Source organism: Boleophthalmus pectinirostris, unplaced genomic scaffold, assembly GCF_026225935.1.
Source record: "Boleophthalmus pectinirostris isolate CB_2022bp ecotype Guang Dong unplaced genomic scaffold, ASM2622593v1 HiC_scaffold_13, whole genome shotgun sequence".
NCBI lineage: Eukaryota > Metazoa > Chordata > Actinopteri > Gobiiformes > Gobiidae > Boleophthalmus > Boleophthalmus pectinirostris.
The window spans coordinates 31,037,178-31,064,377 of NW_026571036.1; the positions used below are offsets into that span (position 1 = coordinate 31,037,178).

At 39.1% G+C, this 27,200-nt stretch overlaps 1 protein-coding gene across 1 annotated transcript in view; it reads right to left on the reverse strand.

Annotated features, from left to right (window-relative positions):
* The window catches only part of LOC110168285 (MAM domain-containing glycosylphosphatidylinositol anchor protein 2), a 488,675-nt gene that overhangs the window by 399,670 nt on the left and 61,805 nt on the right, over positions 1-27,200 (reverse strand).

Consider the following 27,200-nt stretch of genomic DNA (forward strand, 5'->3'; position numbering starts at 1 on the left):
GTGAGCGTGCACGAGGCTGTGATAAACGTCCGTAGAGGAGCAGTCAGGCTCTCACCTCCTCCCACTGACGAGAGGATCCAATAACGAGCAGAGAGACGAGTGTGAGTCGACTGCACCGCAAAAACTATGTGAGAGGAAACAGCTTCAGAATGTTCATCTTAAAGGGCCTGGACCAAGATTTTATCAATGCATTTCAACAAAATCCATCTTGCCCCGGTACAGATATATTGTATAAGCAGCTCTTGGTGTCAAAATAAGTCATAATAAGGCATTTTATTGTCCAGAAAGTGCTAGTGCATAACTCAAGTAAGGAGTAATGTAGACCGCCGCAAACCATTTAAAATGAACTAGTGCTGCTTTTTATATTTAAAGACAGTAAAAAAGCATATACAGAACGTCAAAACCAACTTTCTGTTAAACAAATGAACCTTCTGTCCTTATAATTATAAATACAACATACACTTTCAATATCTTAGCCTGGCATTCTCTCAGATTTCAATAAGATTTGAATTTGGACATTTTAAATCACAATATTGATCTAAAACGACCGTATTTTTCTGACTATAAATGTTGAATTCTCTCGTCTATTTTCATACATAAGGTGCACCAGATTATAAGGCACATTAAACGAAACAAATGAACGACACTTGAGTCTGATCCCTTAGCCCAGACATCCATGATCCATTGGCAGATCGTGGTGTAATTCGCCCGGCGTCACCTCCCTGTCTTGGTGAATGTGTATTATGAATGTGAATGTGGGTGGATCATTTAAGTTTGTTTTTTTTATTTCCTACGAGGACGACGCAAATATACATTGAGTAATAATGTGTTTAATGCAGCTTTATGCACATTTGCTTACGTTTTACAGAAACAAAACTTAAAGTCACATGGCTAATTTGCATAAATTACAAGCGCTGAAAAAACAGCTCGCTCCTTGTGGTCAGCTTCTGTCGGACTTACTCCACAAGGCTCCTGACTTCGTAGCTTACCTATGTCGTACTAAAACATTTTAACAGATTTTTGCGCACCGTGTGCTGCATAAAATTGGTTCGAGGTCAGTAAGCACAACCAGAATTAATACATAAGGCGCACCAGATTATAAGGCGCACTGTTGATTTTTGAGAAAATGAAAGGATTTTAAGTGCGCCTTATACTCTGAAAAATATGGTAATAAAAAAAAAAAAAACAGTTCCACTGATTTTGGCGTTAAAAAAACACAGTGTCCAACGGGAGATGACGTCGCCGTAAACGTCATCATAACAAAGAGCCATGAAGTTGTCGGCACCTCCAGTGGATAGCTGCACATGACTTTAGCGAGTAACAGATTTTTTTTTTTTCCTAATTTGAACCGAAATGACTATGGAACACTGTCGAATCCTATGTGTATCACCAATTAAGAAAATAAAATTAGAGAATGAAGTACAGAACAGTGGGCGTGTACCTTGAAAATAGGCAATTAAAGCTGGCTTAAACATGCACTAATCACTCCAAATACAACTTCGGGTGAGTTAACGGTGAAGGCAAAACAGCTACAACATGGTTAGAAGCTCAGAAAAGTCGATTCTGCATAATAGGCCTGCTTTAATCATTGTGCAATAAAATCTTGCTAAATTTGACATTTCTAATCTGTGTCCCTTAATGATTTGCTAATGGATGTTTTCTGCTTAAACCAGACTAAAAGTGCACAGTATCCCCTCAAAGGACCTCATCACATTCTGTCTGGGACTAACAGCTTTTACTAAATAAGTAACTGTGTAATCCACGGATCAAGATCAGTGTTGTCTCCGCTTCTAATGTGTTTCTCTATCTTTTAATTGGGTTGTTTTTGAGTCCAGATTATAAATTTAAGCTTTATGTGGCCTGAGTTTGACCAGAGGAATGAAGATTAGACTGAGAAATAGCATTATGAAAAGAGGCTGCTGTCATTTGCTCCAGAAGATCAAGGTCGGTAGTTAGATTCCCGCTACCAGCATTGTGTCCTCTCGTTGTATCCCCGGGCAAGACATTTCAACCATTTTGCTGTCGCTAAGTGTTTTGAATGGTGATTGGGCGAGGAGCGGAATGGAATAAAGTCAAATAAGATCCACGTTTTAGTGTCAAGTAAAATATTCTATTGTGGTGGTTTCTTTATATTTCACATCCATTATGCAAATTAAAATGCAAAAGTCATATCATAAAGTTTTTTTGTTTGTTTTTATTTTACAAATAGCTGCATCAAAATGTTCATCTCCAGTCAAATGAAACTCAATGATGCTGGCGGTTAAAGGGGCGGATTTGGAGCTGATTCCATATTTGGAATTTCAACCGCGAGTATCATAGCAACCAAAGAGCCAATCAGGAGTGAGGCTGTTGCAGGGGGTGGCGCTTAGCAATGCTGTCAATCAAATCTATTGATAACGCAAGTGGGAGTTAGCCTGATTCATCAGCCAGTTTCACTTCATGGAAACCGTCTGACCTCGCAGCATTAGGATTCGTTCGCTCGACAGTAGACGGGTACTTTTTTATATAACCAATCGCTGCTGTTTGCTCATGACATATGTAATGCACCGCTAACGGGGTTAACTGGTATATTAAGCTTTTCCCAAATCGCGTAGGAAGAAGGACAATAACGTCTTTCCCTTTGATAAAATTGACCAAACATTCTCTTTGTTCAGGATTTAAATCCTCGATCTCGGGAATCGTTGCCAACACAGAGTTTATGGCTCTTCGCTGATTGGCTGATGCCCAGACTTGCACTTCCGGGGTTCTTGCAAACTGTCTAGTGTATTCTGATTCCTGACCTAGTGGCAGGAGAGAAATGAAATTAAGCGGAGGCACAAGGTGGCACCAGCCTGACTAAGTGGGAGTGACATCGGGGAAAGAAGGTGGCTGTTTTGTCCATTATTAATGTTTATAAGGGCTGGGTATCATTGTGAAGTTGGTGATATGATACATACTTTGATACATAGACCACGATACATACCTCGATACAGTATACAATACAATATATTTCAAATTGATTTGATAAAGGCTAAATCATCAGTCTGTGACACTAAAAGTCTTTGTTAAACCACTTCATTTGCAAAGTTAATATACAACACACCCATTTTAATCATCAAAACAGTGAAAATGTCAAATGTGTTGCATAAACGAGTTTCCTTCCTCTGAACAATGAACAAAACTGTAGCGCTGTAACAATAATTTAGTAAAATATACCAAAAAACAGATATATTGATACAGCAGCCCACAATATCAATACTGTGTCATCACATTAAAAGATATGATATATCAATATTTCTATATTTTTGCACACCCCTAATGTTCATATCTTGATTTAACATATCTTGAAATAAAAAACACCAGGATCAAGTAGAACGGGTTAATCTGTACATTTCAATAGTGAGCCAGACAGCAGCAGTTACAGAGAGAGGGCCGACAGTTTTTCAATATAAAGTGCATTGGAGCCAGAGTCGATGGAGCTGGAAGTGCGCCCACACTCACTTCCTATTTGGAACGCCCCGGCTAGTGCATTAGGTCTGTCCATTTCTATAGATACAATAAATGAGCTGCATTGATAATACACTGCACGGTTTAAAGGGCATGCTCTAAACTAGAAGAACTCAAAATAACAAGACCAAACTTTAAGTGGGACTGAATAGTGACTGAATAAGTCATCAAGTGTAACACTGAGGAAGATATAACAGCGTCGCATACTTAGAGTTGTACTTCGACTCACGTGTGTTTGAGTAAATCTGTATCGCCCTGCATCAGAGGCTTGAGTTCTCAGAAAAGATCCATTTTCACCTACCCCCATCTCAGGGTGACCAGGCGTCCCTGTTCACCCGGGACAGTCCCAGTGTGTCCCCTGTCCCATCAGATTTATACAAAACCAGTGATTTGTCCCAGTTTTATATAAGAAATATTCCAGGTGTCCCTATTTTTGACCAATTTGATCTAAACCAGGACTAAAACAGGACAATCACAATTTTTGATTAATCTGATCCCCACCAATAGTAAAGAGGAGCATAAATTGTCATCCGTTTTGCTAAAATAAAGAAGTCCATGTTTGTAAATGACCATAAAGAAAAAAAATATATATATGACTGACACAAGAACACACAATCTTACATGCTCTTTTCAAAATTTTATTTAAACCAACCATCCTAACCCAGGTGTGTCCCAGTTTAGAATTTTGAAAATCTGCTCACCCTACCCCAGGGTCTCCAACCTTTTTCCTCCTATGAGCTACAAAATGTAAAAGAAAAATGCCAGAGAGCTACTAGTTTTAGCGGTCGCCAGAAATTCTGTAAATAAAAGTCATGGTGAACTGAAAATGAGGTACAGTTAGATGTCTATAAAACAGGAGTCTCCAACTTGTAACTCAGGAGCCACCAGTAGCTCTCCACATCCTTCCAAGTAGCTCTCCAAACTATTTTTTAATTATAAGTTTTGAGTTCTAGAATAACAAAAAATTGATGAATAGGAAGACTAATAAAATTGCACATGTATAATTTTCATGCCTAACTTTACTTTGTACACTAATAAACGGATGATGGTTTATGTTTTATAGGCCTCTAACTGTTCCTATGTAAAGTTGTGGCTCTTATATTTACTCAATTTGTTGTCGCCACTAAAATGAGCAGCTCTCTGGCATTTGTGTTTTGTAAAGCTTACCACGTACCCCTGCTATAAAAAACAAGCCATTAGTCAGTTATCAGTGCACAAAATTAGGCATCAAAATGATACATTTACAAAGAAAATAGGTATTTAATCAATCAAATTTGAGTTATTCAGCGCATTATGTATAATTCAGAAATCCCATGGTGAGCTACTTGGAAGCTCACCATGGGATTTCTGATTTCTGGGATTTCTCACCATGCATTCTGGTAGCTCCCGAGTTACAGGTTGGAGACGCCTGCCCTACTCTATCTTCACCCTTTGAGCTGAACTTGTCTGCAATGATTCAAAAATAAGAATCACACTTTGGAGTCATAAATGTAGGGTTCAAAAATGGCATATATCAACTTTTCAGCAATAAAAACACACTAATGAAAGCCTATTGTTTGCCGTGGTGAAATGTTACTACATGAAGAGGCAGCTCTGCAGTGCTGAACAGAAAGTAAATGAACCTGTTTCTTTTATTAAGCAGTTTTAAATCAATACAGCAATTTGCAATCAACAAAATGTAAAATAATTATCTATTTACAGCAAGTTTAATATCAATTTCTAAAACTAAAGCACACGATGTCTGCTTTAAACATATTTAAATATATGCATTCATAACTTTTACTCTTATGAAAAGTTCAGATGATGCAAATAGATGCAGGAGATACTGTGGAAATGAGATTGACTTGATTTAATGACGCGCCCCACCCAAAGGAGCACGTCCTTGGAAGAGTAATGGACTTGGGTGCCCCGGCCTTACCTTCATCAGACACAGACAATGTTTAAATAATGTACAGCTAATGTGCTGAATCACACTTTACGCATTCATATCAAGCTATAACTTTAACTCTGGGCATTCAAATCAGCCTATAACTTTAACACTGGACATTCAACTCAGGCTAAGATAACTTTGGATATACAAATCAGGCTAAGATAACTCTAGGCATTCAAATCAGGCTAAGATAACTCAGGGCTAAGATAACCCTGGGCATTGAAATCAGGCTAAAATAACTCTGGATATTCAATCAAAGATAACTCCGGATATTCAAATCAAGCTAAAATAACTAAGGCTAAGATAACTCTAGACATTCAAATCGGGCTAAGATAACTCTGGACATTGAATCAGGATCAAAGAACACTTGACCCTGAACAGTCAAATCAAGACAAATAACTCCGGGCATTCAAATCAGACAACAATAACATTGGGCATTCAAATCAGGCTAACCTAACTCCAGGCATTCAAATCAGGGTAGAATAACTCTAGACATTCAAATCAGAATCAAATAACCCCCGGTATTCAAATAAGGCTAAAAAAAACTCCAGGCATTCATATTAGAATTAGAAAACTCCGGGCATTCAAAGCAGGCTAACTCCTGGGCATTCAGATTCAGATTTAGAAGACTGTACAATTCATAACTAGTTAAATGTACTTGAGTATCTTTTAAAATTCCAAAAACATGGCATTATCCGACGTCTCCAGACATGAAGTAGACATGTTCAAATCAAATATCGCTTTTACTGATAACAATTGCGCTGCTGATTTATCCTTCATTACAAAAAACGTCGGCGGCCAAGTTGTCATAACGTTATAATTTCTCAAGACAATTACCCGACCACAGAACTGAACGAGCCTCACACGAGTCCTCATTTGGGTTGCCAGTTTCTTGCACTTCAGATAAGATTTATTTTTTTCTTTTTGTGTTTGTACTTTGACAATGCCCAATTTCATGCATTATTTATTGTTTTGTCCTTCCAATTTTATTAGCTTCAAATTATAAATCAGATGTTATGTCTAGACAGTCTTAATTGAGAAGTAGTTTGCCCAAATGCCTTTTTTAAAAATCTAACTGGAGTAATTTCTTGGACGACTCTGAACTTCTCCTTGAGTAAAATTATTCTGAAGTACTCTTACTTTAGTTCAACTTTTAGTTACTCGACCCTCTACATCGCTTAATATTATGCAGTATCATTATCAGTGTTGGGAAGGTGACTTTTAAAATGTAATCCCCTACAGATTACAGATTACATATCCCAAAATGTAGTTTGTAACGTAATCCATTAAATTACTTAAAGTGAGTAACGTAATCTGAATACTTTGGATTACTTGATATTGTCATGCTTTTTCACTTGTTTTGTATATTACCATTTGTCATTTAATAAATAAATTTAAAATATATATATTGTCATGTTTTTTAAAACTACATGAATGTAACAACCACATCCTGAAAATTACTAATACTTGACCACATTAAAAATATTATTGATAGAGAAATTATTTTTATATGAAATCACAATTAGTGTCATATTGTATTAGTTTAGTCCTAGTTTAGACCTGGTTTTAGTCCGAGTTTAGTCCTGGTTTAGTCCTGGTTTTAGTCTTAATTTAGTTCTAGTTTAGTCCTGGTTTTAGTCTTAATTTAGTTCTAGTTTAGTCCTGGTTTAGTCCTGGTTTAGTTCTGGTTTTAGTTCTGGTTTTAGTCCTGGTTTAGCCCAGAATGTGAAAACAGGAAAATACCACCGTGTAATCCATTTATTTCAACAAAGTAACTGTAATCCAATTACCACCCACTGAAACAGTAACTGTAACTGAATACAGTTACTCATAATTTGTACTCTGATTATGTAACTCCGGTACATGTAATCTGTTACTCCCCAACATTGATCATTATACAGTATCCAGGGAGGTTTTCAATTGCCCAAACTGGATTTAAACAGGATAATCTATAATACATTCGGGTCCGTGCTTTTCTCAAACAATTTATCTCGCCTTAGACATCAGAGGCAGCCATGCATTCAGATGATGTGCATAGAGTAAATTGGAGTCAGGGGAGCAGAGGAAAAAACATATATTTGCTCTAACATGAAAAAGCTACGAGCATTTTGTTTGTAGTGTTTTGTTTGTAGTTTTAAAGGGCCAGAGGTTTTCTAATCTATGTGTAAATGAATGAGAGGCAGGTGCACGCAGGGGCTGGAGGGTCCTTCTCTCCACGACTCAAACTCCACCACACAAGTGTAAACAACTTCAAATCAGGATACATTTGGGAGAGGCTGGCAAACAATCCGTCATGCACTTGCAGTAGAAATATGGAATTGATTTAAAGATGTACTGCGCGATTTCGACAAACGGAAATCATCGACTGTACAAAGAAGTGGATTGAGTGCTCAGCTCCAGTCAAGTGAAGCTTATTAAGGCTTGCGGTTATATACAGTTATACAGGGGTGAATCATAGAGCTCTAATAAAATCTGGAAGGTGAACCCAAGGTGAGGTTATATTGTTTTCAGTGGCCGGTGCTCATTGCTACCCTGATTCATCAACCGGTTTCCATGAAGTGAAACCGGTTGATGAATCAGGGTAGCAATGAGTAGTTAGATTCCCGCTACCTGCATTGTATACTGTCGTTGTATCCCTGGGCAAGACATTTCAACCATTTTGCTGTCGCTAAGTGGTTTGAATGGTGATTGGGCAGTGTTGGGAAGATTACTTTTAAAATGTATTCCCCTACAGATTACAGATTACACACACCAAAATGTAGTTTGTAACGTAATCCATTAAATTACTTAAAGTGAGTAACGTAATCTGAATACTTTGGATTACTTGATTTGCTGTAAAGAAGCAAAGACGAGAATATCATTACATAACATGTTTTTTTTTAGTCCTGTTAAATCCTGTTTTAGTCCTGGTTTAGACCTGTTTTAGGTCTAATTTAGGTCTAGTTTAGATCTTGTTTAGACCTGGTTTTAGTCCTGGTTTTAGACCTGGTTTAGACCTGGTTTTAGTCCTGGTTTAGACCTGGTTTAGACCTGGTTTAGACCTGGTTTAGACCTGGTTTAGACCTGGTTTAGGTCTAGTTTAGACCTGGTTTAGTTTCCGGCAATGTGTGGAATTACCAAAAAACAGGAAAATCCCGCCGTGTAATCCATTTATTTCAACAAAGTAACTGTAATCCAATTACTACTCACTGAAACAGTAACTGTAACTGAATACAGTTACTCATAATTTGTACTCTGATTACATAACTCAGGTACATGTAATCTGTTACTCCCCAACACTGCAAATAAGATCCACGTTTTAGAGCCAAATAAAAAAAAAAAAAATCCATTGTGGTGGTTTCTTTATAGTTCTCATCCATTATGCACATTAAAATGTCATATAAAGTTTTTTTTTCTTATTTTACAAATAGCTGCATCAAAGTATGATGTCACTCATAGCGTTCATCTCCAGTCAAATGAAACTCACCGAGGCTGGCGGTTAAAGGGGCTGATTTGGAGCTGATTGTATATTTGGAATTTCAACCGCGAGTATCATAGCAACCAAACAGCCAATCAGGAGTGAGGCCGTTGCAGGGAGCAGAGCTTAGCAATGCTGTCAATCAAATCTACTGTTAATACAAGTGGGAGTTCGCCTGATTCATCAGCCTGTTTCACTTTGTGGAAACCGTCTGACCTCGCAGCATTAGGATTCGTTCACTTGATGGTAGGCCCTACTTTTTTTTATTTAACCAGTCCCTGCTATTTGGTCGTGACGTACGTAATACGTCGCAAAAGAGGTTAACTGGTTTAATTACGCTTTTCCCAAATCCCGTAGGAAGAAGTCTCGTCTTTCCTCTTGATAAAATTCACCAAGTATTCTCTTTGTTCCGGCTTTAAATCCTCAATCTCGGGAATTGTAGCCAACACAGAATATATGGCTCTCCGCTGATTGGCCGGTGCCCGAACTCGCACTTCCGGGGTTCTTGCAAACCGTCTAGTATATTCCGATTCCTGACCTAGTTGCTGGAGAAAAATTTAATTGAGTGGAGGCACTAGGAGGTGTCAGCCCGGCTAGCTCACTGGTGCTCCGTCCAGTGGCATGAAGTGTCTATTGAGTGATGGGACCGATGTTGCGGTCCGCGCTCCGCTGTGAGTTTATGGATGTGGGGGCTGTGCGGGGCAGATTTTTAACAATGGTTGGATGGTGCACGGTTAGAAAAGTTAATTAAAAAACATAAGTTTAAGTTTACTTAAGTTGTACTTAAGTTTTGGACATTTGATTTTTCACACTAAGTTCAGCCCAAATACTACACGTTGAAATCAATACAATCTGATCCCGCACACATCCTGGATCTTATTCTTTGCTCTTAGTTCATTTCATATTTTTTATAGAAGTATCAGATTGGCAGATCCTCAAAATCAAATTACTCGGACTCGGGGGCAAAAAAACGTGATCAGGACATCCCTAGTACAGAGTGAAACGTTTGGACCAATCAGAGTGAGAGCTGCTAGAGCGGAGCTGGCACGGGCTCAGAGTGGGGCTTAGTCTTACAAAGCTAACTTTTAGGTGCTTTGAGGATTTAAAATTGTTTACAAGTTTATGTTGTATAATTAGAAAAGAATCCTACAAAATCCGACCTTTGTGAAAGTTGTGGATGCCCTGTCAGAACACGGGGAGTTTGAATTCCCAAAAAATGCATTGCACTTTATGGGAGAATTCTTTCTGGGCCTAAGTTCCTGGAAACTGCAGTAATTGGAGCGGTCACTAGTCGTTCTCGAGCCAGGACAGAGCGGGAATGCCTTGTCCAGTTTTTATTATAGATCCATGGGACGAATTTGGAGTTGACCACGCGTATCATAGCAACATAGCAAGTGAGGCTGTTGAAGGTAACGCCCCTTCCCGCTCGCACTGTTGGTTTAGAAAGGAACGGGCGCATAGCAACGGTGTCAATCAAACAAAGAAGGCACCTGATTTGTCTTTTATTAATGTTCATATCTTGATTAACAAACAGAATACCAAAATAAACTAACATTTTGAGACCACAATGACAAGTCGGTAACGGTTACAGACAGAGGGGCGGCAGTGTTTCAATACAAACTGAATTGGAACCAGACTCAATGGAGCCAAAGCGCCCCTGTGCCTATTTCCTGTTTTGAACATGGCGGCTAGCAGGTAGCAATCACCATTTATATACAGTTCAGAAATTGATTTAATAATTGTACAAGCGCACACAGCTCTTCTCTGTTGATATGGATGCATTATTTAGTATTCTTTCAAATCGTGACGACTGTGTATTAGATTAGGTTTAGGTTTAGCAGTGTCATCTATTATATCCATATTCTGTTATTTTCTTGTTTCATTCTCACATGCCTTCTCTCAAAGTGAGAATCAAACCTTGTGATGTCATGGGGTAATACAGGAAGTGCTCCACTGTGTGTTTAAACTCCATACACCTTCACTGGAATCATTTGGATGATTTCGGCCCTGGAATTGCACATTTCTGCTGAACTACTGGTTAAAAGTAGCTTTAACTTGATAACTTCATAACTTCACAAGGTGGAGCAGAGCATAACAAAAAAAAACAACAACAACAACACCATGTATGTTTATGATGAGGTAACATGGCTTAAAGGGCCCAAGTAATGCAAAACCAACTTTTCAGAGCTTTCTACCTTAGTACGTACTCCCTAAGAGTGATGTGTGGGCCTTGTATATGTCGCCAAAGTGTTTTTTTAGATTGATTCGGCTTTTTTTTTTTTTTTTTTTTACAAATTGCAGCATATTTCTGCCACCCTCCCACGAGACAACGAACTAAAGCTGCTACAACGATGACGCGGCAGCTACACCAATGATGCATTTGAAGTAGCAGAAAGTGTCCAGTCCCCAGCTCCACCACCTCCACCCCACATCGTTTGACAATTCCCACATGAACACCTAAACAAAAGCGACAGCATAAGCTCATTGTTCTACACTGCAGTGAACACGATATAATAAGTTTATCTACTTGTGTTTATTAATACTTTACCAATCAGTAATGTTCAGCTGATGTGGACGCGGTGCTTGAGCTTCGTGCATATCAAAATCCTCGTCCGATTCTGGGTCCAACACATGCGGCTGAACGCGCTGTATCTCCATGATGAATAAAAGTTTATTCCTACCACTATCAGGGTGCACGTCTGTCTCCCCCTCCCTCCCTGAGATGGGCGGAGGAAGGGCGACTCACTCGTTGCCTATGTCACGTTTGGAGGGCGGAGCCTGTGCTTTCTCAGGACGGGCGGGGGGAGGAGCAATAGTCGGCCTTTCATTGTTCCTGGTCTGTGACTGTCTCCAAGAAATCAGTCAGATTTCATAACTATTGTGTAATGGATGTTCCAAAACCCAAATTGTGCTTGTTTATGTGCAGAAGACACAATGTGAAAAGAGTTATTTTGCATGAGATGGGCACTTTAATGCTTGCAGGAATCCATTTTGCGTAATATAAGACCTTTAAACTCATTAGCGTTAACAAAACAGGTCACTAGATTTCTGTGCTATGTGACTTAGCAGCAGATCAATGACTGAAGTGCTATTTACCCACACAAGAGTCAGGAGAGCTCTGCATGAGGAGAGCACAGTAATCATTTATACCTGTGTGAGTGAGTCATAATTCAACCTATTGAGCCTGCAGCCTGCACCTGCCGCTCCTGCCGCCCCTGTCACCCCCCCCTTTGATCCCACTAATCAATGCCCCCCCGGGACCAGCCCACACACGGCGATGGTGTTTGGCCCAAATACATGAAGCAGTCAGAGTGAAGTACTCTCCAGGGCCACAGCGGCGCACACATAATGAAGGCACAAGGCCAGCACTGCAAAACAACTGAGCTAACATGGAGCAAACACTCTTCACCAGATCCATCACCATCTAAGTGGCCCGTGGAAGGGAACTGAATATTTGACTTGTTTTGTGGCATTCCGGACGAGTTTCTTTATTTATTATTATTGGAAAAACAAACTAAACCTGCCAATGGGGACAGCGCAGTGTTAAGATCAGAAAACCTGTATTTGTCCCACTGTATAAAAAAATGTGATGTTGCAACTGCAAAGTAAATATAGAGCCAATAAAATTATAATTAGATTTACAATATAGATGCAGTGATCCTGCTTTTTGAGTTTCTATACCGATTACGATACTAATGCTTTAAGGGACAGTTTGAAATTTTGGACATAGGACCTCATTTCCTAGTGAGCCAGAGTGTTGGAGACGTGTGGAGACACTTTTTGAAATACCCCATCCATTCCTTGTATTTGCAGAGGTCGCTGGTGCTAGGCTAGTGCATGTCAATGGCCATAGTTAGCCTGACACTAAAAACAGTCTTACCCACTCCACAAAACACCTGAAGCAAATCTATTATTACACCAGACTGTCCATGTGAATGTCTGTGTTGGTAGAGTAATGTTTGAAATAAAACTAACCTTGCATCGCATGAATTGTCACATGTGGAGGGACTATTTTCTCATATATCAGTCCGCCGCTGCCAAGCTTTCTATCAGGAAGTACAACTCTCTGCTGCTGCTCAGACATAAATCAAGCAAGGTTGGTTTTACTTCTAAAATTATTCTATCAACACAGAAATTTACATCGACAGTCTAGTGTAATAATAGATTTTTTTCTTAGTGGCAGGATAACTATGGCCATTGACATGCACTAGTCTAGCACCAGCGACCTCTGCAAATACAAGGACTGGATGGAATATTTCCAAAAGTGTCTCCACACGTCTCCAACACTCTGGTTCACAAAGACATGAGGTCCAAAATTCCGAACTGTCCCTTTAAGTATCTGCCTGTACCCGATATCAACCAATCACAGTACAGACTGAAAACAGCATTTATTTCCTTTAAACTAAACTAAAATCAGACAAAACTTATCCAAATGTGTTATGGAGCTGTTATTTATCTACAGAACAACTTGGTGTAAATAAAAGTCCAAACATTATGAGACTTTCTGGGCCAGTGAATACTCTAATTACAGCAATTTATATGACCAAAACAAACTGATATTTGGAAACCAATACCAGTATCAGAGCAGTACATTCCTCCTTTAGAAGAGGGCCAACAAAAACAAATGATAAATAAATTAATCAAATTATTGTTAAGATAAAATCATTTTAAGAAAGCCACTACAATGGGAAGCTGTTTATGAAAAAGCTGAACCAATCGCCACAGTGTGAGAATGCAGAGCAGCAGCCCTCTCCGTTCTGCCAATGTGACATATTAACCTGGACAGAAAGACACGCACCAGGATACAAGAAGAGACAGAAGAGGGAGAGGAGACAGGAGAGGGAGAGGAGGGAGAAGAAGAAAAGGAAACAGGAGAGGAGACAGGAGAGGAAGGGGAAGCAGAGGAGGGAGAGGAGACAGGAGAGGAGACAAGAGAGGAAGAAGAGACATATGACCCTGGCTCCCGTTGACTTACATTGAAATATTGTGTCCCCTCTCTCTGTAACTGCTGCTGTGAGCCTCGTCATTTTGGTCTTAAACCGTTCATATTAACCCACTCTACATGACTGTGTTTCTGTCCGTCAAAAAAATCCTATTCATAATATAGAGCCTGGATCCAAATTGGCCCCTGTAACCGTTAACATCACAAGCTTCATTTGACTGGAGCTGAACGCTGTGGGTGATGTCACACTCGCTTAGTTCACTTCTTTATACTGTCTATGGAAGAGACAGGAGAGGAAAGGAGGGAGAGGAAGAGGAAGGAGAGGAGGAGGCGGGCGAGGAGACAGGAGAGGAAGAGAAGCCAATCCAATCCATGTTTATCTGTATAGCACATTTTATAAACAAGACATTTTACTTAATAAAGATGAGACTTAAAACACTCCACTGTGGGGCATGTTCAGATGTGGGGGGGCAGAGCGTTCCAGAGTTTGGGCCTGGCCATAGAGAAGACCCTGTCCCCCTGTTTTGAACTCTTTCCCCCATGAAGATGACATCTGACGACCCCCCTTGTATCCTTAATGACGCGTTTTGACACCTCCACGTAATTTGACGACCATTAGAAACGGCTCGGTTTTTCACATGTAAACATAGTCTGCGATAGGTGGGGGCCACTACAACCCATACAAGGCTGACCAATAGGATTCAAGGATTAGCAGATTTTTTCCGAAGTTAATCAAAGTAGTGACGATTGTAGCTTCCGGAAAAAACACAACACGGAACACGAGCAATGGAAAGATTGCGGCGCACAGTTTTAGAGATAATGAGGAGCGGGCGTATTTTATGGATAACTTTGGAGAAAATGACTTTACTAGATTTCAAAGTGATTATGAGGTTGATTATAAAGTGGAAAACAGCGATAGCAACAGAATTTCGGAGGGTAAAACTTAAAAAGGTGAGAATGCCGTTGATGCGTCTGTATGGAATGCTGCGATATCCGAACAAACTATCAGGGAATTTATACTCGATTATTTACCAAAATTGCCCTGAAATCTGGATGTTGCTCAGGTTGTCTTGAGATGTATGACAGAATTGCTACAGAAACAAAAGCTTATGCGGAGCTCTGCACACGAGAAAGTAACCTCATTTTCAGTGAGCTGTTATATACCTCGAAATGAGTTGAATCACATTTAAACATCCATAAACGAATAGTTCAGAGTCTAAGGTTTCAAGAGACACCGAATATGTCTGTGTTTCAATAAAGTTCATGAGTGTGAAAATCGTGGAAGTCTGTTTTCTTTGTATGCAGTTACGCTCTATGGGTTGCCCTAGTCATATATGTATGAGTTGTTCCTAGTGAGCATCCAAGGGGGAAAGAGTTAAGTCTCGTATGTAGGCACCTAGGCCCTCAGACCTCAGAATGTATTGTGGGGCCAGTCCATTCAAAGCTTTAAAATCAAATAATAAAATCAGATAAGATAAGATGGAAAACAGGAAGATGAGAAAGAAGACGGAGAGAAGGAGAAAGAAGACTGCGAGGAGAAAGAAGATGAGATGCGCCCTGCTGGACTAAACCCTGGATAAAGAAATAGTTTCCACGCTGAACAAACATGAGGCGTGTTTGTCCTGAGCTCCTCATGGACTCAGAGGTCAAAGGTCAACACTGTGTACAGAGTCTGAGCTGTAGACGGGAAAGACGACACGGCCACTTCACGACGGAAAGAATAGAAAGCAAGAATGGTTTGAAAGGATGCAGAAGTAAAAGTACTGACTATATAATCTACTTTTAATGAGAAAACTGTCGCAATACTGAATAAAAAGTTGAAAAGGTTCTGTTGAGGTTGAATTATTCTCTCAAACTGAAAACCCTCTATTGCACCTTGTTGTGGTAATACAGGAAGTGCTCCACTGTGTTTTTAAACAACTTCATTAGAGTCATTTGAATGATTTCAGATTTCCCTGGAATCTCTCCTAAACAAAACGTAAAAGTTAGGAGTTAACTTGAAAACTACAGCTTCATGACGTCACAAGGTGCAAATATTTTGAGCTTTGGAGATGCAAACAGACTCGGAACGTGTCAATATTGCATCATTTAGGAACTATAATAAAAGGATTCTGTTCAAAGTTCACATTTTAAAAGTATCAGACAAAAACACTGACAAACTAAAACAAGAATCACGTTTCAGATCATGTTTGTACAGATCTAAACTTCAGGGTTAGCAGTTTTTGTGCACAATAAGAGGAGATTTAGTTTTTTGTGAAGTTGAAAATCTACCACTTCATGACATCATAAGGTGGAACAGACAATTTTGAGCTTTGGAGATGTAGACAAACAATAAAGGATTACTCAAACATGTGTGAATGAAACAAAAAACACAACTCCGAGTCTGTTTTTGAGAAGGTAACAGCATTATAACATGGCTTAAACCTCAGAAGAATACATTTTGTCTACTATAGGATATATAAGATAATATATCTTGGACATTATGTCACCAGTGACCTCTCAGATGATAGAGACATGTATAGGCAGCAGTGTAAGCTTTATGACCAGGCCAATACACTTGTCCGTAAGTTCTCCATGTCCTCCAGTGATGTCAAAATTGCACTTTTTAAATGTTTCTGCTCGACCTTGTACACTCGCATCTTTGGCGCAACTACAAGAAAAAGAGTTTGCAGAGTTTGACAGTGGCCTATAATGACTCTTTGAGAATATTACTCAAAGTGCCGAGGTTTTGTAGCGCCAGTGAAATGTTTGTAAATTGTGGTGTGAGACCCTGTGTCGTCACGATCAGATGTTGTATTGATTCATTTATGTGTAGAGCCATGAATCTGAGCAATCGAATCACTGAAGCTCTAGTGTGTCCTGAGAGGAGCTCTGTCAGAATCACCTCTAAGCTGTGGAGACACTGGCGCTCTTGTCTGTTTACATTATAACATGCACTGTATTTAACTTTTTTATTCTTATTATTTTCTTTTTAATACTATGAACCAGATATTACGTGTTACGTGTCTTAATAAAGATCTGAATTGAACTGAATTGAATAGGACCTTGAATAGTAGATTATTTGGTAACACTTTATAATAACTACACCTTATTTAGCCTTAATAAAGCATGAACAAAGACTTAATTAATAATGATTCACGCTTAGTAACTATTTAATTACTACCTGAATTAGCACTTGCACTTAATTTGCCTGTGCTGTAAATAGTTACTCTCAATTATGTCATACTTAATTACTCATGGACTAACCATTTGAGCATTTATTAATGAATAGTAAGCCATGAGAGAATGATTTACTAATAATGCAATGCAATGATCATTCAGGCAGCTGTTTTCTGTTAGTTAAGTCTTTTTGAGAGCTTTTCTAAAGTGAAGACTAATTATCCTTTATTAAACATTTACTAAGGGTGAATCATTATTAATTAAGTCTTTGTGCATTATTAATTAAGCCTTTGTTCATGCTTTATTAAGGCTGAATAAGGTGTAGTTATTATAAAGTGTTACCAATTATTTAATAGTAAGTAGGGAAAAGTACTTTTGTTAAGATCCAAATTTTGTTGAGAAACAGTTTGAGTTTCAACATTGTAGAATTTCAAAGTAAAAGATTGGTTTTCAAGTGAAGAAAAATTAAGACTGTAGTGCAATTAACAATTCAAAACAAGATTGGTCAAGTCCTGCAAAAAAAAAAAAAAAAAAAAAAGAAAGACTGCATAGCCTTGAGCTAAAATGTAAATAGTTAAGTGTTTCCTTGTCACTTGGTCATTGCTTTTATTTGAAGAACCCAGTGACCCCAGAGTTGGTCAGTCATTCGTTCCCACTCTTCCAGGAGCTGTATTTTACATTTCTCCTTCATTTGACAAACAGAGGTGTAATTATCGACTGCTCTGTGGATTGTTTATCTTCGGAACAGCACATTAACAACTCTGAACCAATCTCCATTCATTATCATTGACTTTGGTTTTCCATTTAAACACATGCTGGTATAATCTATAACACCCAACACACAAATCATGTATGTGCTCCAGCCTTCAGCTCACAAGATCTCCTTTTACATAAGGACGTACTGATCCATTTTAAAGCTCCTGTATTATGTACAATGGACGCTTGTGAGGTTTAAGCCATGTTATAATGTTGTTACCTCCTCAAAGCAGACGTGGAGTTGTGTTTTGTTTCATTCACATGTTTGAATAACAAACTGATGCTGTGGTAAAAGATGAGCTTTTTCCATTTGAGGCAATTGGCAAAGATAAAGCCGTCACTTTCGAAACACCATTTTGAGATTTTGATCCACGCTTTTGTCACGACCAGACTGGATTACTGCAATGTCCTCTATGTTGGCATAAGCAGGTCCTCACAGCAGCTCGTCTTTTAACTGGTTCACAGAAATACGACCACGTGTCCCCGGTCCTGTCTGCCCTTCACTGGCTCCCTGTTTGTTTCAGAGTGGATTTTAAATTGCTTTTATTTGCTTTTAAATGCCTAAACGGCCTTGCCCCACAATACCTCGCTGACCTGCTGGTGCCAGACTCTCCAATGTGCTCCCTCAGATCTGCTGACCAGGCTCTGCTCGTGGTTCCTCAGTCCAGGAGGAAGCTCAGAGGAGACAGAACATTTTCTATTGTTGAGTCTAAATTATGGAATGAGTTGCCTATAGGCGAGTTTCATTGTTGACAAAAGCGCCCATTGCATGCTGGGAATTATTTTGGTCGGCGGCAATAAACACTAATTCAACATGACGGACGGAGCGAGAAAGCACGTAAAGGGTATTGATCCCAGTTATTTATCCACTCTAACGGCAGAGGACCGAAGATGATTTGACCAGAAATTGGTCATAAGCATCGATGGAGCCAAATCACCCTTTTCAACCCCGACAAAAGGTGGACCAAACCAAATTTCTGGTCAGAATCACCAACTACCTGGACAAATATTCACTTGGGCGATATCCACAATGACTTGGTGGAAACTCCTGGGCCATTCACAGCAGAAAAGATGAAAACCTCCAAGACTCTCGATGTGTTGTTGAACGGTTTGTTAGGATCTTCTACGTTTGCTCTGCGGATGTTTGAAAGTCGTTTAATTCGCCGTTAGTGGTTCTTTTCACTCAGAATACGAAAAAGACATTTTCCTTCTTCCGTGCTTCTATTTGTGCATCCGATAATGCAGCAGGAATTTACCATTATCGGGGAGAAATACGCGAGGTTACCCACTGTGTGTGACCGCTATCCTGTTTCTTGCCTCCGACCAAAATATTTCCCAGTATGCAACGCGGGCTTTTATTAACAATGACGTCAGCTGAAACTCACCTATTCACATAAGACAAGCAGACTCTCTTCTTGCTTTTGAATCACTTGAATCACAAAACACACTTTTTTGGTTTTTGGTCTTCTACTGTTCAATCACTGTTGTATATATCTGTTGTAATTATCTCTGTGTTCAGAACTTTGGTTGTTGTTTTTAATAGTGCTTTATAAATACATTGGATTTGGATTTAAGTAGCCATTTCTTATTTGTCTGTCTACATCTCCAAAGACAATACGGTCAAGTGTATTTACTTTGTTGACATGTTTCGGCTGCTAGTTGTTCTGAAGATGGCAGCAGCAGCAGCCGAAACATGTCAACAAGGTAAATACACTTTATTGTATTGTCTTTAAAGAGAACCGAAGAAGTTAAAGTACATACGAAGACAAAATGAACATCTTTGGTTTACATCTCCAAAGCTGAAAATGCTTCGTTCCACATTGTGATGTCATGGAGTGGTAGTTTTGAAGTTACTTTTTACATTTGTTCAGTAGAGATTGGTAATTCCAGAGCTCGAATTATCCAATTGATTCTCATGAAGGTGTATGGAGTTTAAAAACACAATAGAGCACTTCCTGGATTATCAGATGGCATCACAAAATGGAACAGAGTGTTTTCAGTTTGACAGAAGAACTCCTAAAATAATGCAGGGTTAGTGCATGTGTGAATGAAACAAAACACAAGTCCAGGTCTGTTTTTGATGAAGAAACATTAGAACATAGATCAGAACATGACGTGAAATAGACACTTTTAAAATATATATTTTTAATATACATATATTTTAATATACATTCTTACTGTCTTCACAAATCTGACCTCTCTCCATGGACATATTTAGTTTAATGCCATATAGTGAAACATTCCAGCAAAGCAACAACATCTCCATGGAGACCAACAGTTGTCAGACTCTGCAGAAAAGCTCTACACTGCATCTTTATTATGACTGGACTATTGTATGTTGTTTTAAAGTAAGGGTCTAAATGTAATAGATGTTTACAGCAGTGTGGTCGATGAACTTACAGCCTGTATAAACTTATCCCTTGCAAAACCACAGACCTCTTCAGCGCTCACAGTTACATTAGAGGCGGGGGGTCAAATGAATTCAGATGAAATGAAAACAGTGAGTCGACTCTGTGTGGGCGGAGAGAGAGAGAGAGACAGAGGGTCTTAAGATCATTGATTTCTGCACAAGTGGAGTTCTTTATTAACTTTGCAGAGGAGCGTCCCTGTGCAGAGGAGAGGAGCACAGATGAGTTTAGACCCCACTGCAGTTTGGAATATATTAGAAAGGAAATATCTATTGCTTCTAGTCACCTCTGCATTACCATTCACCTTAAAGCAGGGGTCTCAGGCCCGGGGGCCAACTGCAGCCCTTGGAAGGATTTTTTGCGGCCCTCCACTTAATTCCAAAGAATAAAGTCAGTGTGGCCCGCGGTAGATGTACGCACAATCCCACCCTCCTACCGCGCCAAAGTTGGTCATTTGGTGTGGATTCAAGCAAACCGAGACCACCTCTTTTTTGAGGTCTCGGTCCGCTTGATTTGGTTCGGGTCCGAATCCGATTGACGCTTTCACACCAAGGCAAACGAACCGAACTAACCACTTTTGGTTCGAATGGACCTTTTGGTGCGCACCAAATACTGTCGATGTGAAAGCACCAATAAGTCAAAACAGGTCAAGGCTCACTGATGAGCATCTTCAGTCTATCCTGAGGATAGATTGATGTCGAGAGGAGCGGCTGAGGTGGCTCAAGCATCTGTTCTGGATGCCTCCTGGGGGCAGTGTCAGTAGGAACCGGAAGTGCCCCCATGATCACTTCCTATATGGAATGAAGTGGCTATCATGTAAGATTATATATATAGTATATATACAGTCTAGGACTAAGACAAGATACATTTTGCTAGAAAATCGTAAATGACTGCACACATGATAAATATAGAGCCATAAAAATATACTGTTGTAGCTTTTATATATTGAACGATAACTCAATATAGTAATTCGTCTGACAGGCCCATGAGTCACTGAAGACGTGGTTGGTCAAGCTTCAAAGGCAGCGGGCCGTGATTGGCTCAAAGCAACAGAAATGCATCAGGCAGTATCCTCGGCTGAACTTGTACTTTTGATCTTTCGTCTTTCTTAATCTGTCTTCTAGATTTAAATTAAAAAATATAAGCAGCAGCTATGGGACTTTGATGTGGTCAATCTGCATATCTGTGTACGATCTTGTGTTTTTAGTCATTCCAGGACACAGACGTGAATAAATGTGATCCAAACACAGACAGGTGGAGGCTGGAGATACATGACAGGACTTAAAGGAGACCTGCTGTGTTCAGAGATCTGCTATCCACAATATAACATAAACGTAGATCTATTATTGTTTATCAAGCAGAACTCAAACAGCGCTGAATGATTTGAGAAAAATATGTCATTACAATTTTCAGCTAAGCATTGCAACTGGAAACAGACCTGGAGTTTTGTTTAGTTTTTTTCACATGTTTAACACACAAACCCTGTATATTTAGGTTGAGTTCTTGTCTGTTCCACCTTGTGATGTCATGTAGTAATAGAGGATGTGCTCTAGTGTGTTTTTAAACTCCATACAGCTTCACTAGAATCATTTGGATCATTTCAGCACTGGAAATTTCGATCTCTGCTGAATGAAAGGGTGTTAACATGAAAACTACAACTTCATGACATTACAAGATGGAACAGAATATTTTGAGCTTTGGAGGTGCAAACAGACTAATAATAAAGAATTACTCAAACATGTGTGAATGAAAACACAATGCCAGGTACACTGTAAACCCAGATAAGTTACCAGAACTCAAAATAATTAAGGTGATCGATTGCCTCAGTTATTTTAAATTAATCAGCTTAAAGTCACATGTTTGCAGTTAATATGACTCATAGTTTTCTGTTAAGGCAACTCAGTTATTTTCATTTATTATGACTTAAAAGTAAAATAATGATATCAAATAAAATAATACATTAAGTCCCATGTACATTTCAGACAGTTTGCCTCAAATTATTATGTTGTGTGATAGTGATTTATTTGTTATAATAGATTTGAGTTCTTATTTGGTGATACACTTTGAAATTGTATTGTATTTTAGCATGTACTATACAAATAAAGTTTATTTTTAAATCATCCCTGTTTGAAACAATAGAAATAACAGGACTTTATTCATTCATTCTCAGCATTTAATTAGTTAATTCTACTAAACTGTACCTCATCTATGTTTTTTAGGCTCCATTCTCACTACTACATATTCAGGTCATTTTTGTTGTGGATGCAGTGTTCGTCCACACTAATCCGATTGATCTACATTGATCTGGTGCCACTAGCTCCCACGAATTCGTCTAAGTACAGATCTGATCCAGAACCATGTGGACACCTGAAAACGCTGATATGCTGACATAGGTCTATGCGCTGCAAAGTAATTCACCCCCAAAACACTAGGAGACTAGAATATATGTCCATTCATATATACGGTCTGTGCGTGTGACCTGCAGACGTATAATCTCTGAAAATTTTAACATGAAGCATCTCCAACACGATAGAAGCACAGAACAGACTCACTCATATTCCACTGAGTCGTGTCCTTTAGTCCGACAGAAGCTGAACTGCATCAGCGCACAATAGCGAGATGTTTTTTTGAGCGCTTAGTTTACGCAAATTAGCCATGTGGTTTTAAGTTTCGCTTCTGTAAAACGTAAACAAATATGCTCAAAACTGTGTGGATAGGGAAGGATTGTGGACACAGAAATGACATGTCTGGACATCGATTGTTTCTGATACGGTGATTTGTTTCAGTGTAAATGTAGCCTTAGTTATGCTCACTTATAACCACAATAGTTCCATTTAATAATAATAAAAAAAAAGTTCAAATTACTCAAAAAGAAGAACATGTTAGAGCAACTTGACATAATTAAGTTAGAAAGAGTATTTCTAAAACTTTGAGTATACACAACTTAAGAAACACTGAACATTTCTCTACAGGAGATTCTGTCGGCGCAGGCAGGAGTCCTTTTATTTACACTTCTACTCCTACGGCAAACTACTATTTTATTCCATTTATTAATCGCTATGGCAACTAATAATCCATGTACCCACTCCATATGTGTCCCTCTGCTTTTTCTGATATGTGACAAAATACTCGTGCACAGAAAACTCAAATTGCTGTTGAAATCTTATTTGAATTTTCCGTGTTTTTCACCAAATTTTTGGATATATTTGAATGCTGATCGTGTGTTTTGTTTGGGGAACTTGAAATTTAACCTTCGATTTTGGTTTAATCTTTTAATTACTTTGAATGTTCAGGTTTACAGGGTGTTTTGGAGGAGGTAGCAACATTCTAACATGGCTTAAAGCTCACAGGAGTCAATTTTGCATAATATAGGACCTTTAATAATAGGATTTTGTCCAAGTGTCTAGAAGAATTGACAAACGCACTGACAAACTAATACAAGAATCACTTTTCCAATCATGTTTGTACAGATCTAAACTACAGGGTTAGCAGTTTATGTGCAGAATAAGACTGGAGATTTAGTTTGTGTCTGTTCCAACTGCGATGTGATAGTGATTAATCTTACAGCTTTAACTCAAAGAGGTGTGGGAGGTCTTGCGCCCCCTAGCACCATGCTCAGATCTAATTAAAAATCACTGCAGTGAAGGATTAAAATAACATGATTCATTAAAGAGGAACATGGCTCTGGAGGAATGAACGGTCAAAAAAAGAAGAGGTGAGCAAAACAAAAGAGAGAGAGAGATCTGTGAACTTTGTATGAACCTTATTTGAAAGGAAAATTACAAGCTTTTTTATTTTTAATTGCCGACATTTTATCGTTGATTCCATCTCAACCTGAAAGCCTCATTATACAAACCTCTCTTAATGACTGTCTCTTTAAAGGTGTTTTTGATTTACCCAAAATGTTCTGCATTGTTGTTCACTGTTACGGCATGATGTAGTCGTGTGTTTGTGGGTCACAGAGACTCGTGTGTTTTCAGACGTTTGAGGTGCCGGTGGGTGCCCCTCGCAGGAAATAATGGAGGAGACAATTTTACTGCACCTCCCCGCTGTGAGATCGGAGTTTGGTTGGATTGTGAAACTTTGAGCTGAGGCACGAGAACAGCAGCAGAGGAAGAGAAAGAGAAGAAAAAGACCCACTGTTTAACTCAGCAAAACACCACCTCCTCCTCCTCGTCTTCCTCTCCTCCTGTTCCTTTCTCTCTCCTCAACTCTTCTTCCCATTCAGGAATCTCTCATCTGCCGTTAAACTCACTATAACCTGCTCCAACCATCACTTTTCCTCTCCTCTCAGAGCCTCGAGCTGTGTCTGTCTTTATATAAGTCATCTACAGATAAAACTCCCGTTTAAAACACCACAGGAGATGTGCTGGAGCACGGTGAAGAGTCATAACGCGGCGCTCGGTGAGTGTTGACGTGTGGGTTCGGCGTGTACCAAATGCACCTCGCTCTGCTGTGCTTTGGACTTTATTGTGAGCTGGGTTGCCTCTCCTCAGATCTGACTTGTGACTGTTTCCATGGAGATAGATACATGTAATGCCATATGATAACATCCCAAGAAAAGCAAAAATATGGAGACAAAAAGGTGGCATATCATTTAGAAAAGTTACAAAATGCAATGCTTTACAGTTCTCCACTCTATCTTCACCACAGCAGTAGAACCAACCCCCTCCTCAGCCTCTCGAAGTCTATTTCATTGTTTCCCAAAGACTGCGTTGTGATCCTCAGGTGGGTTGCCAGAGATTTTTTTTTGTTTGCCTTGTCACAATCTGCATGTCAGTCTGCAATATACAATTCTGACACATGAGAGAGCGAGCGAGTCAGCGAATATATGATCATCATTCTGGATAAGCATTTCGCCAGTATTTCAATGCTTATTCCTTTCACTGCTACATATGTGTGTGAAATGGGATTTTCTGTGCTCACAAAAATGAAGATAAAGCACAGAAATAGACTGACTGCTGCACCTGATCTGCTGCTGCACTCTCCTCCTGCAGCCCGGACTGGAACACGTTACAAATTCAGTCATTAGAAATGTTGAAATGTTAAGACATGTTTTGTATAATACTAAGACACAGCCCATTCATTTGTGTCTTTTACACTGCTGGGCAAGTTACTTTAAAACTGTAATGCGTTATTTATTACATCATTTCAAAGTAATTTGTTACATTACAATATTACTGTATTTCAAATGTAAGGCATTACATTACTACTGCATTACTTTTAAGTTACTCTCACCAAAATAACTGTGAAGATGCTGAACTTTTGTGCCGTATATGGACCGAACCAGGACTAAACCAGGACTAAATCAGAACTGACTAAACCAAGACTAAGCCATGACTAAACCAGGACCAAACCAGGACTAATCTTGGACTAGAACTTTGAATCTAGGACCGCCCCTGAGAGAATCCCCAAGCACGATTGGGCATCAGCTGAGTTTAGCTCAGTGGAGTGCGGAATTCTGCGCCGGTCCTTTTGCTCACGGTCACCCGACGGTCTACACGGAAGCACCTTCGGAGTTTCACCACTGCTGATATCGAGGTGATTTTACCAAATTTGAAATGAAAAACCCACCACTTCAATCCAGGTTAAAAAAGCACTGTAACATGACTTACTGACATTTGTACCGAGTAAAATATTACATTTTTTCCCCCTGTAATGTCGTAACATTACTGCGTTACAGCAAAAAGCAATGCATTACAGTAATTTGTTACTTTTATAACGTGTTACTCCCAACACTGGTCTTTATAGTTCACATTAAGTTAACCAGTCTTCAAACAATCTTTTAAGTGTTTTGAGATGGACTCTTAATAGGTGGACTAGGTTATTCTGCCTAAATAGGGCTAGGAGATTATAGAGTGCTATCATGTCCAGGATTAAAATAATAATAATTATAATAAATTAATACATGTTAGATTGTGGCTGCACTATGATTAAAAAAGAAGAAAAGAAAAGAAATTAAAAGGGAGTCTAAAAACATTTTGAGGCGACTGTAGAAGCTTATCAAAAAGGGTTGTTTTTGTCAGTTTGTTAACTTCTCATGGATTTAACACCAAAATATCCCCGGCGTCCATTACAGAGGACATGTTATAAAATTATAAATACAAATAAAATGAACAAAATCTAAATGCTAAGGTCTTCATTTAACTCCAAACAGATGGAAAATTACAAAAAAATATAGATATATTGCAATACACTTTTTTTCTTTGGGTCTCAGGAGGATAATTTCTGATCTTTTTATAATTATTTTATGGACTATTTTGTTCCAATATTGCTGGTTCAGTTGAAAAGAATATTAATTGTTCAGAGAGACACGATCACTCAATCAACAATAAAATATCCTCATTAATGTTCAGTAATGGTCAAATCCACCTTTATTTTGTGATTTAATAATGTCTATTGACTTGGGTCGTGAAGGTTTGTGACTTTTAAAATATGGGTCCCCAGAAAAAAAAAAAAAAAACAGTTCTTTTTCTCTCTTCTGGCATCATATCACATTGAGTAAACTAGTTGAGTTCATGACACCATTTTTCACATGGTGTTTCTCTTTCTATACGTTTCTCCGGGTTAAACGTGTCCAGTTCCGTGTTTGAAAAGCTCTTTTTCTGTGTCCGAGCAGAACGTGACCCCTGAAATGCTCACTTATCTATTAGCTCAGGTTAGCACCAAACTGGCTCCTGGTCCCTCTCTCTCTCTCTCTCTCTCTCTCTCTTTCAGCCGCCAATCCCCCTCTCCTCTTCCTCCCTCTCTTCTCCTCCACCGCAGCCAAGTGGAGAGAAGCGTCCAATGAGTGTACATGTTCCAGTTGAACGCCGGTCCAAATAAACAGTCACCAGCACAGACAGAGCGACTGAGCGAAGGTAATGTATCCTTATATCCTTTCTCTCTCTCTCTGGGTCTCTCTTTCTCTCTGTGTCTCTCTCTCTCTGTATCTCTGTCTCTCTTTTTCTCTCGGTCTTTCTTTTTCTCTGTCTGTCTCTCTCTCTGTCTCTCTTTCTCTCCCCCTGTCTCTCTCTATCTCTTTCTCTCTCTGTCTGTCTCTCTTTCTCTCTCTGTCTTTCT